Here is a 10587-nt window from a genome sequence, read left to right as displayed (position 1 = left end):
TTAATGTCGTAATTTTTGAACCCCCAATTTCCAATATGGGGTTTCACAATTGTTTTTCTTTTTAATAATTTGCTTAATTTCTTATGTTTCTTCATTATTTAAAATGCAGAAACCAATCTCTTTGTTATAATATTTAGTTAATTATTATTTATTTTCTGGGTGGATTGAATTGTGTGTGGCTTTGTAAGTATATGTACTACCTACTTATTTACGCAAATGAACCCTATTTTTTCCTTAAAATTAATATTGGATGAAACAAGCTTACAAGTAGACTTTTTTTTCATGGTTGCAAAGTTTGAAACTTTGTTGAAGCTAAAAAACCAATTTCATTGGGTCATGGTGACCTTTCTGTGTTTGCATGGTTTATAACTAGTGAAGTTGCTGAAGATGCCATTGTTGAGGCTCTGAAATCTGCGAAGTTTAATTCTTATTCTCCTACTGTTGATCTACTTCCTGCTAGAAGGTAAAGATATGATTTTTATGTTAGTTTTGTTACTATTTAGTATGTTTTTGAGTATTTGAAGTGATGTATGGATTTGAGACAGTTATATTGGGTGTAAAAGTAATGAATGGTTGAATTTTCCATGAATTGAGAATATGCATAATGTGAAATTCTTTGATGTACTGATACTGAAATAAGGGGTGGAATGTTGATTGTGATATATTGGATGAAGATTAAATTAGTGTAATCTCACCTCATGGGGTGGTTTTGTGACTTGGTATGAACTATATACTTCATATGTCCTGACTAGCTACAGTTATCATGATGCTAATGCTCAACAAAGAAAAATATATGTTGCACCTGTTATTCGGTAGGATTACTCTTGGTTCTTCACGCTGTATTGTGAGTTCGTAACAGAACAGTTTCAAAACTGTGTTTTTGGAATGTTATGTGCTCATTTTAAACTGAGAAAAAACAAAGCCTCTTTAGTAAGTGGGATAATTCAATTGTAATATGTGCTAGGTTTGCATCTAGAGTTGGAAATACAAGTGATTTAAAAGCATCGATCAATTTCCTTATTCTATCTATTTGAAGAACTAACTCCCTTGGTCTTAGATCTTGATGCACATAGATTTGACTATATAATTGAGGAAGAAATTAGTTGTGTCCAAGACAAGTTCGCAAGCTCAGGTATTATATGACAGATATTGGATCCGTGCTTAGTCAAGCTTGAGTATTTTGGGGCTTCACTAGTCATACAAGCCATATCAGTTATGTATTAAATAGCTACCTCTAATATTTTGTGTATACCGATGTTTTTATATCAAGTTGATTGTATTCCCTTGTTTGTATTTTGGTTCATAGAACACGAATTTGAAGTTACTAGCCTATTGGTTTAAAGTTTGAATCTAGATCTCATGTATGTTCCTTTGTATCGTTTTCCATGTTTATATATATATATATATATATATATATATATATATATATATATATATATATATATATATTTTCAGTTACTCGTTTATCAATTGGGCTATGAACAAGCTTTGACAGCTCGCCTTGACTATCGTGAATGGAAGGAATGGAACTAATGCTCTTGAGCCTCCCAAACAGGTATTGCATTGTAATGCCTCACTTTTTCAAAACCCATTTAAATGATTTTGACGCCCTTGTTTGAGGATATTTTGACTAGTCTTATTTGTTTGGCCTTGTTGCCACGTGTGATCGTTATAATATTATTTTGTGTATGTGTTTGTATAAGCTTTTGTTGTGTTTAGTTTCGTTGCAACATGTTACTATAATTTTCATCGGGTGTTGAATTAGCGTGCATGTGGAAATAATTTTTCGGGGACTTTTACTACCAAAAACTGTTTTAGGGACTTTTAGTTAGAAAATCGGTTATCATTAGCTTGGGTGATACATAGTCTGATGCTTGCATCTTCTACTTGAATTATTTGGTTCCACGTACTCCTTAGCACTTTGTGAGGTTGAGTGGATGTGTGGAATTAGATCCTTAACCATACTATAAGTATTGCGCGTTTGCTTAGAAGTTTAGAATACTTATACTGTAGTTTACCCAGGCAGCTTGCGCTGGACTGACTTTGCACTCGAATTTGTCTTAGTTAGAGTTGGTTTTAAGTTTCAGTGACAAGTTAGGTCTCTGTATCTAATTTCTAACGGTCCCAATTTCATTATTATTGGCTAACTGAGATGGGAGTTATGGGTTTTGAAAGTTGAACTGTTCCAACTCAATTTTTCCTACAACTTTTACATATAGTTATTGTAATTTAATCACCACCGTGCATTGGTCTGATCTTTTCTTGTTTTCTTTGTATCTTTGGATGTTCAAGGGTCAAGTAAGTAGTTACTCTAATGTATCTATAGTCTTGGTTTACAACTTGTAGGGTTAATGGATAATTGAACACACGTGGACAACCTTAGTTGAAGGTGTAGCCGCTATAATATATATTATGTTTTTATTTTTGCGACTGATATATGTGTACGATGAATGAAGCTTATATGGATATTGGTAAATTGGTATTGTAAGTTATACCATGAAGAGGCTTGTAATGACATTGGCATATATAATGGTTTCATTAGTGGTGTTATTACATGATTCTTTAGTCCATTGGGAATATGAAGAGGATTAAGTGACCTTTTTTTCTCTATTATTATTGTTGCACGTTGTGACAACTTGAGGATTATCATGGTATCATATTCTTACACATTGTTGCAACAAGGATCCAGAATTGGTTAACCTCAAGTAATCGTTCTAGGCTTGCTGTTGGAAATGGTTGTTGGAGTTGTAGAAAGGGTGATTCTTCTTGGAGCTCCTATTTCGATTACAGATGAGAAATGAGGGATTGCTAGAAAGGTAGTTGCAAACAATCTTCCAACTATCTGATTTCATTTGTTGAGTATATATAAATTCATTGCATCCTATATATCTTTGTGAAATTCATTACATATAGTTATTGAGCAGCTCCATCAATCTTTGGCAGACACCATCTCCAGTGGGTCTCTCAAATCCTTTTTTCTCTCTCTCTCCCCAGTCCCACCGCTTTCTTCTACTACTTTAGAGGGAAACAAAAATTTTGATGAAATTGAAATGTTCGTGTTGCTCTCTCCCTCTCTTCAGTAAAATGTTTTAGTCTCTCTTTTACAAATTATCTTCGAAGCCTCCTCTCTCTTCTCTTTTTTAGTGTCACGCAAAGATCAAGCTTAAACCTTGACTCTTCTTATTACTTGTTTCAATCTCTCTCTCTCTCCGTTTGGGTTGGTAAACCTTGATTTTCTTGTGTTCACTAATGTTTCAAACTTAAATCTTTATGTTAATTGATTTTGCGTTGATTTGCAGCAATCAATATCGAATTTAGGGTTCTAGCTCTTCTAAAAAATGGAGATGATCTGGTAAGAACAGATCCACTTTTCTAGCTATTTATGGGGATCTTTTTTACATTTTATTTGTTACATGGGATTCTTATCCGTGTGTCATACCTTTGAGGTGAATTGGTTTGAGGTATAGTATCTGAAATATATGTATATATATATTTTTGACCGATAGTCATATTTGAATATTTGTTGGGATTTCTCTTCCAATTAATATTCAAGTAATCTACTAAATTTCTTTTTGCACTTAAATTGTTTGATTAAATTCTTCCATGACCATATGAACCGCAATTAGATTAAATGATCGTAGTACGTGCACCGGATTCGATATGCCCAAGAATCATAGCTAGACAATGTTTAGATGTACGTTACCAAAGATTGGGGTTGTATAGAAGCATTATATAGACTGATTTTGAATAGTTTCTCTACTATAAAGTTAGAAAAAATCTAATATCATGTAGTTCTAAGACAGCATTTGCAATTTGCTGAAAGTTTGAGCTGTTTACGTTGGGAGTCTAAGGTTAGAAACTTAGGTATATGGTTAAATCTGAGTTTTAAGAATGATTGCTATAAGTTTTAAGATGATATAAATGGTTGGGTATAAAGGGTGTCGCATACTGAGCATATGATACAAACTAGAATGAGAAATACAATCTAATACTATGCATGTGAAATAGTAGCAATAGGATCTTAGAATGTTGGATCTGCATAATGCTGCATAATGCCATATGTGGTGCTCTCATCGTCAGTAGGTAGAGGCTAGTTAAAATATTACGGGCGTTATGTATCATGGGATACCAAACGGGTCTCGTGCGAGTAGAAAGGTTAACGTGCAAGTTAGCAACACATTTCATTACTAAATGGGATTTTCTTTTCCGTTGAATTTGTTTAAAGATTAAGCATGTATGAAAGGGACGAAGTAGGGGCTGTTCTTGGTACATGTTATATGGTAGATAGAACACATACTAGGTTATTGTTCTTCTCCTGTGTCTAATATAACACTTGGTTCCTCATCGTAGGTGAAGCACTTCTTGTTACTGCTGGTATTATTCTCTATCTAGGTGACATGCTAGCTTATACACTTTTTAATGTGAGTGGTTGCCTTTAAATGATCTGCTTTGTATTCTTCATTTAGTTATACATTTGCTCATTTTATGTACTGCATTTGTTTTCCTTTTGATTTATTTTTGTCGTGTTTAGGTAGCCTATTAGTTCCATTCACACCTGTGACATCTTTAAACTTTTCAGGGGGATGACGTGGACTTTTGCTTATGATAGCATTTTAGTCTTTTCAAGCAGGAAAGACAACCAGGATGCAGTTTTTGGGGCTGGGGAAGGATTGAAAGATACTAATTAGGTGTGCCCTTCCATCTGTTTTTTAACTCTTGTTCTATGCTTTATTCTTTCACATTGAGAAAATTTCTTATTAGATTCGGGTTATTTTGATAAGCCACTGCACATATCGTTTAAGATGTCAAACATGATTTGGTTTCTTAGTATCCTTTACACTCAATGTGGCATAAAATTAGATTAGATTCTCTTGCTATCCGGACTCTTGATTGGTCAATCGGGTGATATCCATAACTAAGTTTCAGCACAAGTTTTTTAATGCTTAGGTCAGGGTGCTTAGGTTCTGTAGGATTTCCAGATGTTGTTATGTTTTCCCTTTTACTTGCATTAGTTGCATATATCCTTGTAGGTCTTTTTGACCAGCTTTTCTTTGATTTAATGAATGTCAAATCTCAACAATGAAATGTTCATTTCACCAAAAAAATAGGGATTTTTGCTTGCAGTATGCCTGTTGGTTTTTAAGTTTAGCAGATTTTTGCTTGATATTTTCCCCCTTGTCGTCTATATTTTGTTATTCTCGTATCCCTAGTGGCTAATTCTTTTTTATCTTCAGGGATGCGACTCTTCAATACAAAGTCTTCTAGCATGGGCAGTACATCTCAGGTAATATTTTTGAGATCTATCATTAATTTTCATGTTTGGCTTTTCTTCTTAGCTCATGAGAGGATGCTGAATGAATTGTGATCAGAATCATGGATTCCCTGGCTGTACATTTCTTATTCATTCAGGGCACTCGGCTGGTGCTCCTCCCCTTTCTGTCAGTGGATAGCTCCAATCACTAGTGCAAGTTTTAATCCTAGGGAAGCAAGTCTAGTCCATTATGTTCTTATTATGCCTTGTGTATTTTAAAAGCCTAGTTATTTATTGGCAATCAACAGCTTGAAAACATTGTAAATTTTGGAAAACCAATGTATAATATATCAAATTTTGAAATGTGTTGTTTTAGTATGTTTGTGTAATTGATTTTATGATATGAGAATCATGTAGTTGTAGAAATAGGTTCTACCAAAAAAGTTAATTATTTGGTTCTACCAAAAAAGTTAATTATTTAAAAAAAAATTACTTTAAACAAATACGACGGGGAATACTATCGTTACTGGGACGAAAATTTGTTACTTGGACAAAAATTTACGACAGTTCAATAAGTTCTAGATCTGAAAATATGTAGTTATAGCAAAAAGGAAATTTGCGATGGTTTTGAATGTCCTATAATTAACAACGGCTTTAAGGGTCGCACACCAATCGCATTTCTAATTCACTTTACCACGCATTTTCTCGTCGTTAATATTAACAACAGGGCTATTCACGACGAACTCTAGGACACCATTTTCCATCGTAAATCTCGATTTAGGACCGCCATTTTCATCGTTTTTGGCCTTTTCTGATGTAGTGATGATGGATGATGGTCGTTGAACAAAACAGAAGCGTACCAAAACCTAATTATCCTTCAATGAATAAAAGATAAGTAGAATATCGTTCCACTTTTAAGTGTATGTTATATGAAGGACTGGACTGGAAAAGGGGGTTGAAAGATTAAAAACTATGGGATTATAGATATTGTGAATTGCTTAACTAAACTAAACTAAACTATTTAGAATTTATAAGAGAGAGAATTCAAGAGATTAGACTCCACCAATACCTTTAATCTGGGACCTTCTGCTTCATGGTTGTTCTCATAAGTAGACTATAATTAGGCAATCGAGCGAGTGCCGATGCCCTATTGGACGAAGCATCGTTAACGAATAACTCTACTTAAGGTTGTTCCTATGTTTATGGTATTAATATCTTCTTTCCTTTTATGTAAGCTCGGGCAGCCATTCAATGTATTACCGGGAGCAACATCAAGGAGTACTTCCTAATAGGACGGCCATTTAATGAATCACCACTAAAGACAAACACAAAGAATACTTCCCCTAGGCAGCCACTCCCTGAGCTACCCCTTTTAGGGCAACACAAAGAATACTTTTCTAACTCTAAAGAACTACACTACTAGAAGAAAAGTAAGGAATACTAGCATGATATTAATATTGCAAAACATAAACCCTATTCTATACTTCCATCCCTTGGTGTGGGCTATGGAACTACTAACTAAAAACATAAAAAACTAACCTGATTGGAGAACACCATGAACCAGAAGAATCACCGAACCCTAAGCACCGACTTCATGAAGAACATGAAGAACGAGAAAAAGAAGAGTCGAAAAACATAAGACTAGAAAGACTAATTTATTAAGACTCGACTAGTTAAAACCATATCTTTTATTATTAATCTCTCTCTATCTCAAGTTCTAGAGACAAGAATGTAAGTGAATTGGTGAGTTTCATGAGGCACTTAGGTCCTCTATTTATAGGAGTTACAATGAGTTCTAGAAACATCCCAAACCGTGGTTTGTTTCCTATTACAAATCAACTTATTTCAGAGTCCAACTTCGTTTCCAAAACACTAAAAGAGGTGGGCTACAATGTCGGTTCATGCGTTTGGACGCACGGGCCTTGCGTCCTAGACGCAAGAGTCTGGTTTTCCTTTTTTGCTTCATCCTTCTTTTTTCTTTGCGGGCTTTGGTCCAAGCAACGAATCATTTTGCCTTGGGCTTCCAAATAGGCTTTAAAACAGGTCCAAGTCACATATTTAATAGCTTCAATTCGTTAGCCTTCTCCATGATTGTCCATGGGCTTCCCATGTGATCTTTAATGCTCTGAATTGCTCCGTTTTACCCCTTTTTCTCTAATATTCTACAAAACTCTCTTTTTCACCTGTAGAATCATAAAACATGACTTACAAGCACTGTTAGTCCACTAAGATAGCGAAACAAGAAGTATAATCGAGGGTTAAAATGCACTTTTTGAGCACTTATCACTAACATATCATCACGTCAACTATCAAATACATTCATACAAAGACAAGGTACCTACAACAATCAGAACAGAGCATTAGTTCCTATCCTATTTTAACCAGAACTACCAAAATCCACTAAAGAGACCTAGGTCCACCACCCAGTAGTGTCCAATCAGCTAAACCCTTCCATTATGTCTTGCGCAATAACCCCCCCCCCCCCAACATACATAATTGAAGCCACAATCTGACTGGATTGGGTTCAATAAAGAGTCAACACGAAAGTTGCCTGAGATTACCTGTTATGATTTGTTTTCAAAAGCTTAGCGTTTAGAATCACAACTTTTTGAGTACGAGTATCTTAAAACATCTATCCATAGTTTTCAAAACTAGAGGATATAAAAATGAAAATTATACACCCCGGAGTAACCAAAATGATACCGGATTCATGTATAATTTTATCTTCTTGTCAAAACCTATATATGGTTAGAGATATCTTTAGATTGAGAAAAACAATTACCCAAAAAAAAACACACACACACACACATTTCATGTGTCTGTATAGATAGTTGTTTACACATTTTTTATTTCTACAATCGTTAGTCTAATAATAATCATGCATGCATGTTAGATCTTTTGCATTTCATATATATTTTCAAAAATACAAAAACCCAAAGAGATTTCATAATAGAATAATTATCCTTAGTATAAAGTTCTCGTTCTATATCAAACAACCTACATCCCAAACTTATTTGGGGGTGGCGTATTTTCATCATGAAGAACAGAATACAGATGCATCATTGTTTTTGCTCATGTTTCTATGTAATCTCTTTCCTTATCTCCTCATACTTTGAGGACAAAACATAGTTCTATTTGGGGGTAGTTGATGTTCACCTTTTGCGTATCTTAGAGATTTGAATCTCTTATTGGACAAAGTGCGAATTCAAAGATAAGTCCTTACTCACGATCTTCGTGTGTGTGTAGTTTTTGAGTAGGGATTCGAACCAACCTAAATTCTAGGACCATTTACAACTTGGTTTTAGGAAACTAGTGAGTAAGTTTAGCTATGATTTTATTAATACTACTACTTGATTTCTTTTAATGCACAAAAAATGAAAACCTTAAGTTACGTAAACATGTAACTAAGACAAGGTAAAAATTGACTAAGACAAAAGTGGAGAGTTAATTTTCCTCATGTGAAGCTAACCTCTATTGTGTGATTTTAAGTTCTTGCATCTTAATCTTCCTAGAACTCATAGACAAGTCCTAAAAAAAGATTAACTTGATCCCTAACACTATGACTTATCTCTAAGATCATACATGCTAGCATGTAGAACCAAAGCAATGACTTATCTCTAAGCTCATCACTTTGATTCCTAACTAGACTCTACACCAACTACCATTTTGGGATAGGATGTAGGTCTAGTTGTTCTTCCCAAACAAACTTACTAAAATCAAATAACAAAGGTTATCCTTCACATGAGCATCATTAACCCCCCACAAAGGGAAGGTTTAGCTCATGATCCTTGGGATAAAAGAAGAAAAGTGTATAATATAAATATCAAATGAGAGAGAGAGAACAAAAAGAAGAAGAAAATATATATATGAACTCACTTGCATTTAGATTTATTTTGAACTAGAAGAACACAAAGTTTCTTCCATTAAAACTATTACAAGCTTTTTTTTCTAAAAACTAAAAACTAAATAAAAACTAAGACTAAGGAACTAAAATAATGCATGGTAAAGGAAAAGAAGTCAAGGGAGTAAATGAAGTGTCCCCCTCCATTTGTTTTGTTTTCTTCTCCATTTGAGTGAAATCTTCTTTCCTCCCACGTGAAACACCAAACCATATTTACTTCCTTCGTAACCACACAATCCACAACAAGGTGACACCTATATTTTTTCACTATTAACACCTAATCTCATCTAACTTTATTAACTACATGCAAGGCGTCACTTTTGCACCAATTATTTGCACCTTTGTCTTGACTTGTATGATGACTCATCAAATCTTGCGGGCCCGCATAGTGGGTCCATGTGCAGTCCAGTGGCTTTCCGGTTTTTTGGTAATTTTACAACTTCCCACCTATGCGTAGAGTTCATCGCCCTGATTGTCTGAGCAGCTCACTTGTCGCATTTGGAGTCTTGGTTCAAGAGGTAGGAGCTTCGGAAGTTTGATGCTTCTGTGCGAATTTGTTGGGCTTCACATGGATGATTTGGAAGAATTCATATATACATTGTTCCCCGTGCTTTAATGCATGTTTAACCAATATTTTCACGTTTACTGCGAATACCTGCAAAAGTACGAAAATATACTCATTTCATGATTATTAAACACATAATTAACCAAATTTATATATCTCAATGGGGTTTCATATTACAGTTTTGGGTGCTTATCAATAGTATAGTAACATTTTGCAAAAACTATGCATTTTCTATATAGTAGATATAATAGTATAGTTCTTCATTTCAAAAAAAAAAATCGAAAAAGACCAAAAGTGCAAAATCAAAGGAGTTAAAAATCGAATCTCCCAAAAGTGCAAAATCAAAAAGAGACGATATCAGAAACAAAAACAAAAGAAAAGTTAGAACTCCCAAAATTGAAAATCACATGGAGTCACAAAGCCAAAGGGCTAAAGAATGTATCATAATTCGGAAGCAAAAGAATAAAACGAGGTTCTTCTCTGGTTACAAGTATCTTGAAGACCCAGTTTCTTAACATATCAGATTTTGTTTTTCTCTTCCTTTTTCTTTCTAAACCATCACCCTAGCCCCGTAACTCTTAATAAAAGACCTCTAGCTCAATTAGTAATAGGATGGTATGATAGTAAGTGGCAAGCGTGATCAATCGATCCCGGTTTCTTTAGACGTCATTTGACTATGTGAGGAATATAAGTGCCCGCTGCACTTGAGAGAATGAAACTTGAGTGAATCGATCAGAGAGTTATGATTGCAACACACCCTTGTGAGAACCAACCTTAAGGACGCTCTCCAAAAATTTTGGAAATGACTCTGCTTTTGCATTTTATTGCTCATGTTTTGCACATTTATCTTTAGAGGATTAAATTACTGTA

At 34.5% G+C, this 10587-nt stretch overlaps 1 long non-coding RNA gene across 1 annotated transcript; it reads left to right on the top strand.

The window, feature by feature from the left end:
- The first annotated feature begins 283 nt into the window (after positions 1-283).
- On the top strand, positions 284-4422 carry LOC147524729 (uncharacterized). Its single transcript, XR_015197152.1, has 3 exons — positions 284-463; positions 1456-1555; positions 4351-4422. It is a non-coding gene; the product is annotated as an uncharacterized LOC147524729 (long non-coding RNA).
- Positions 4423-10587: the final 6165 nt, after the last annotated feature.

This window comes from Coptis chinensis, chromosome 1 (assembly GCF_015680905.1).
Source record: "Coptis chinensis isolate HL-2020 chromosome 1, ASM1568090v1, whole genome shotgun sequence".
NCBI classification, from domain to species: Eukaryota; Viridiplantae; Streptophyta; class Magnoliopsida; order Ranunculales; family Ranunculaceae; genus Coptis; species Coptis chinensis.
The sequence above is the reverse complement of the archived record's forward strand: the minus strand, read 5'-3'. Positions and strand labels throughout refer to the sequence as shown.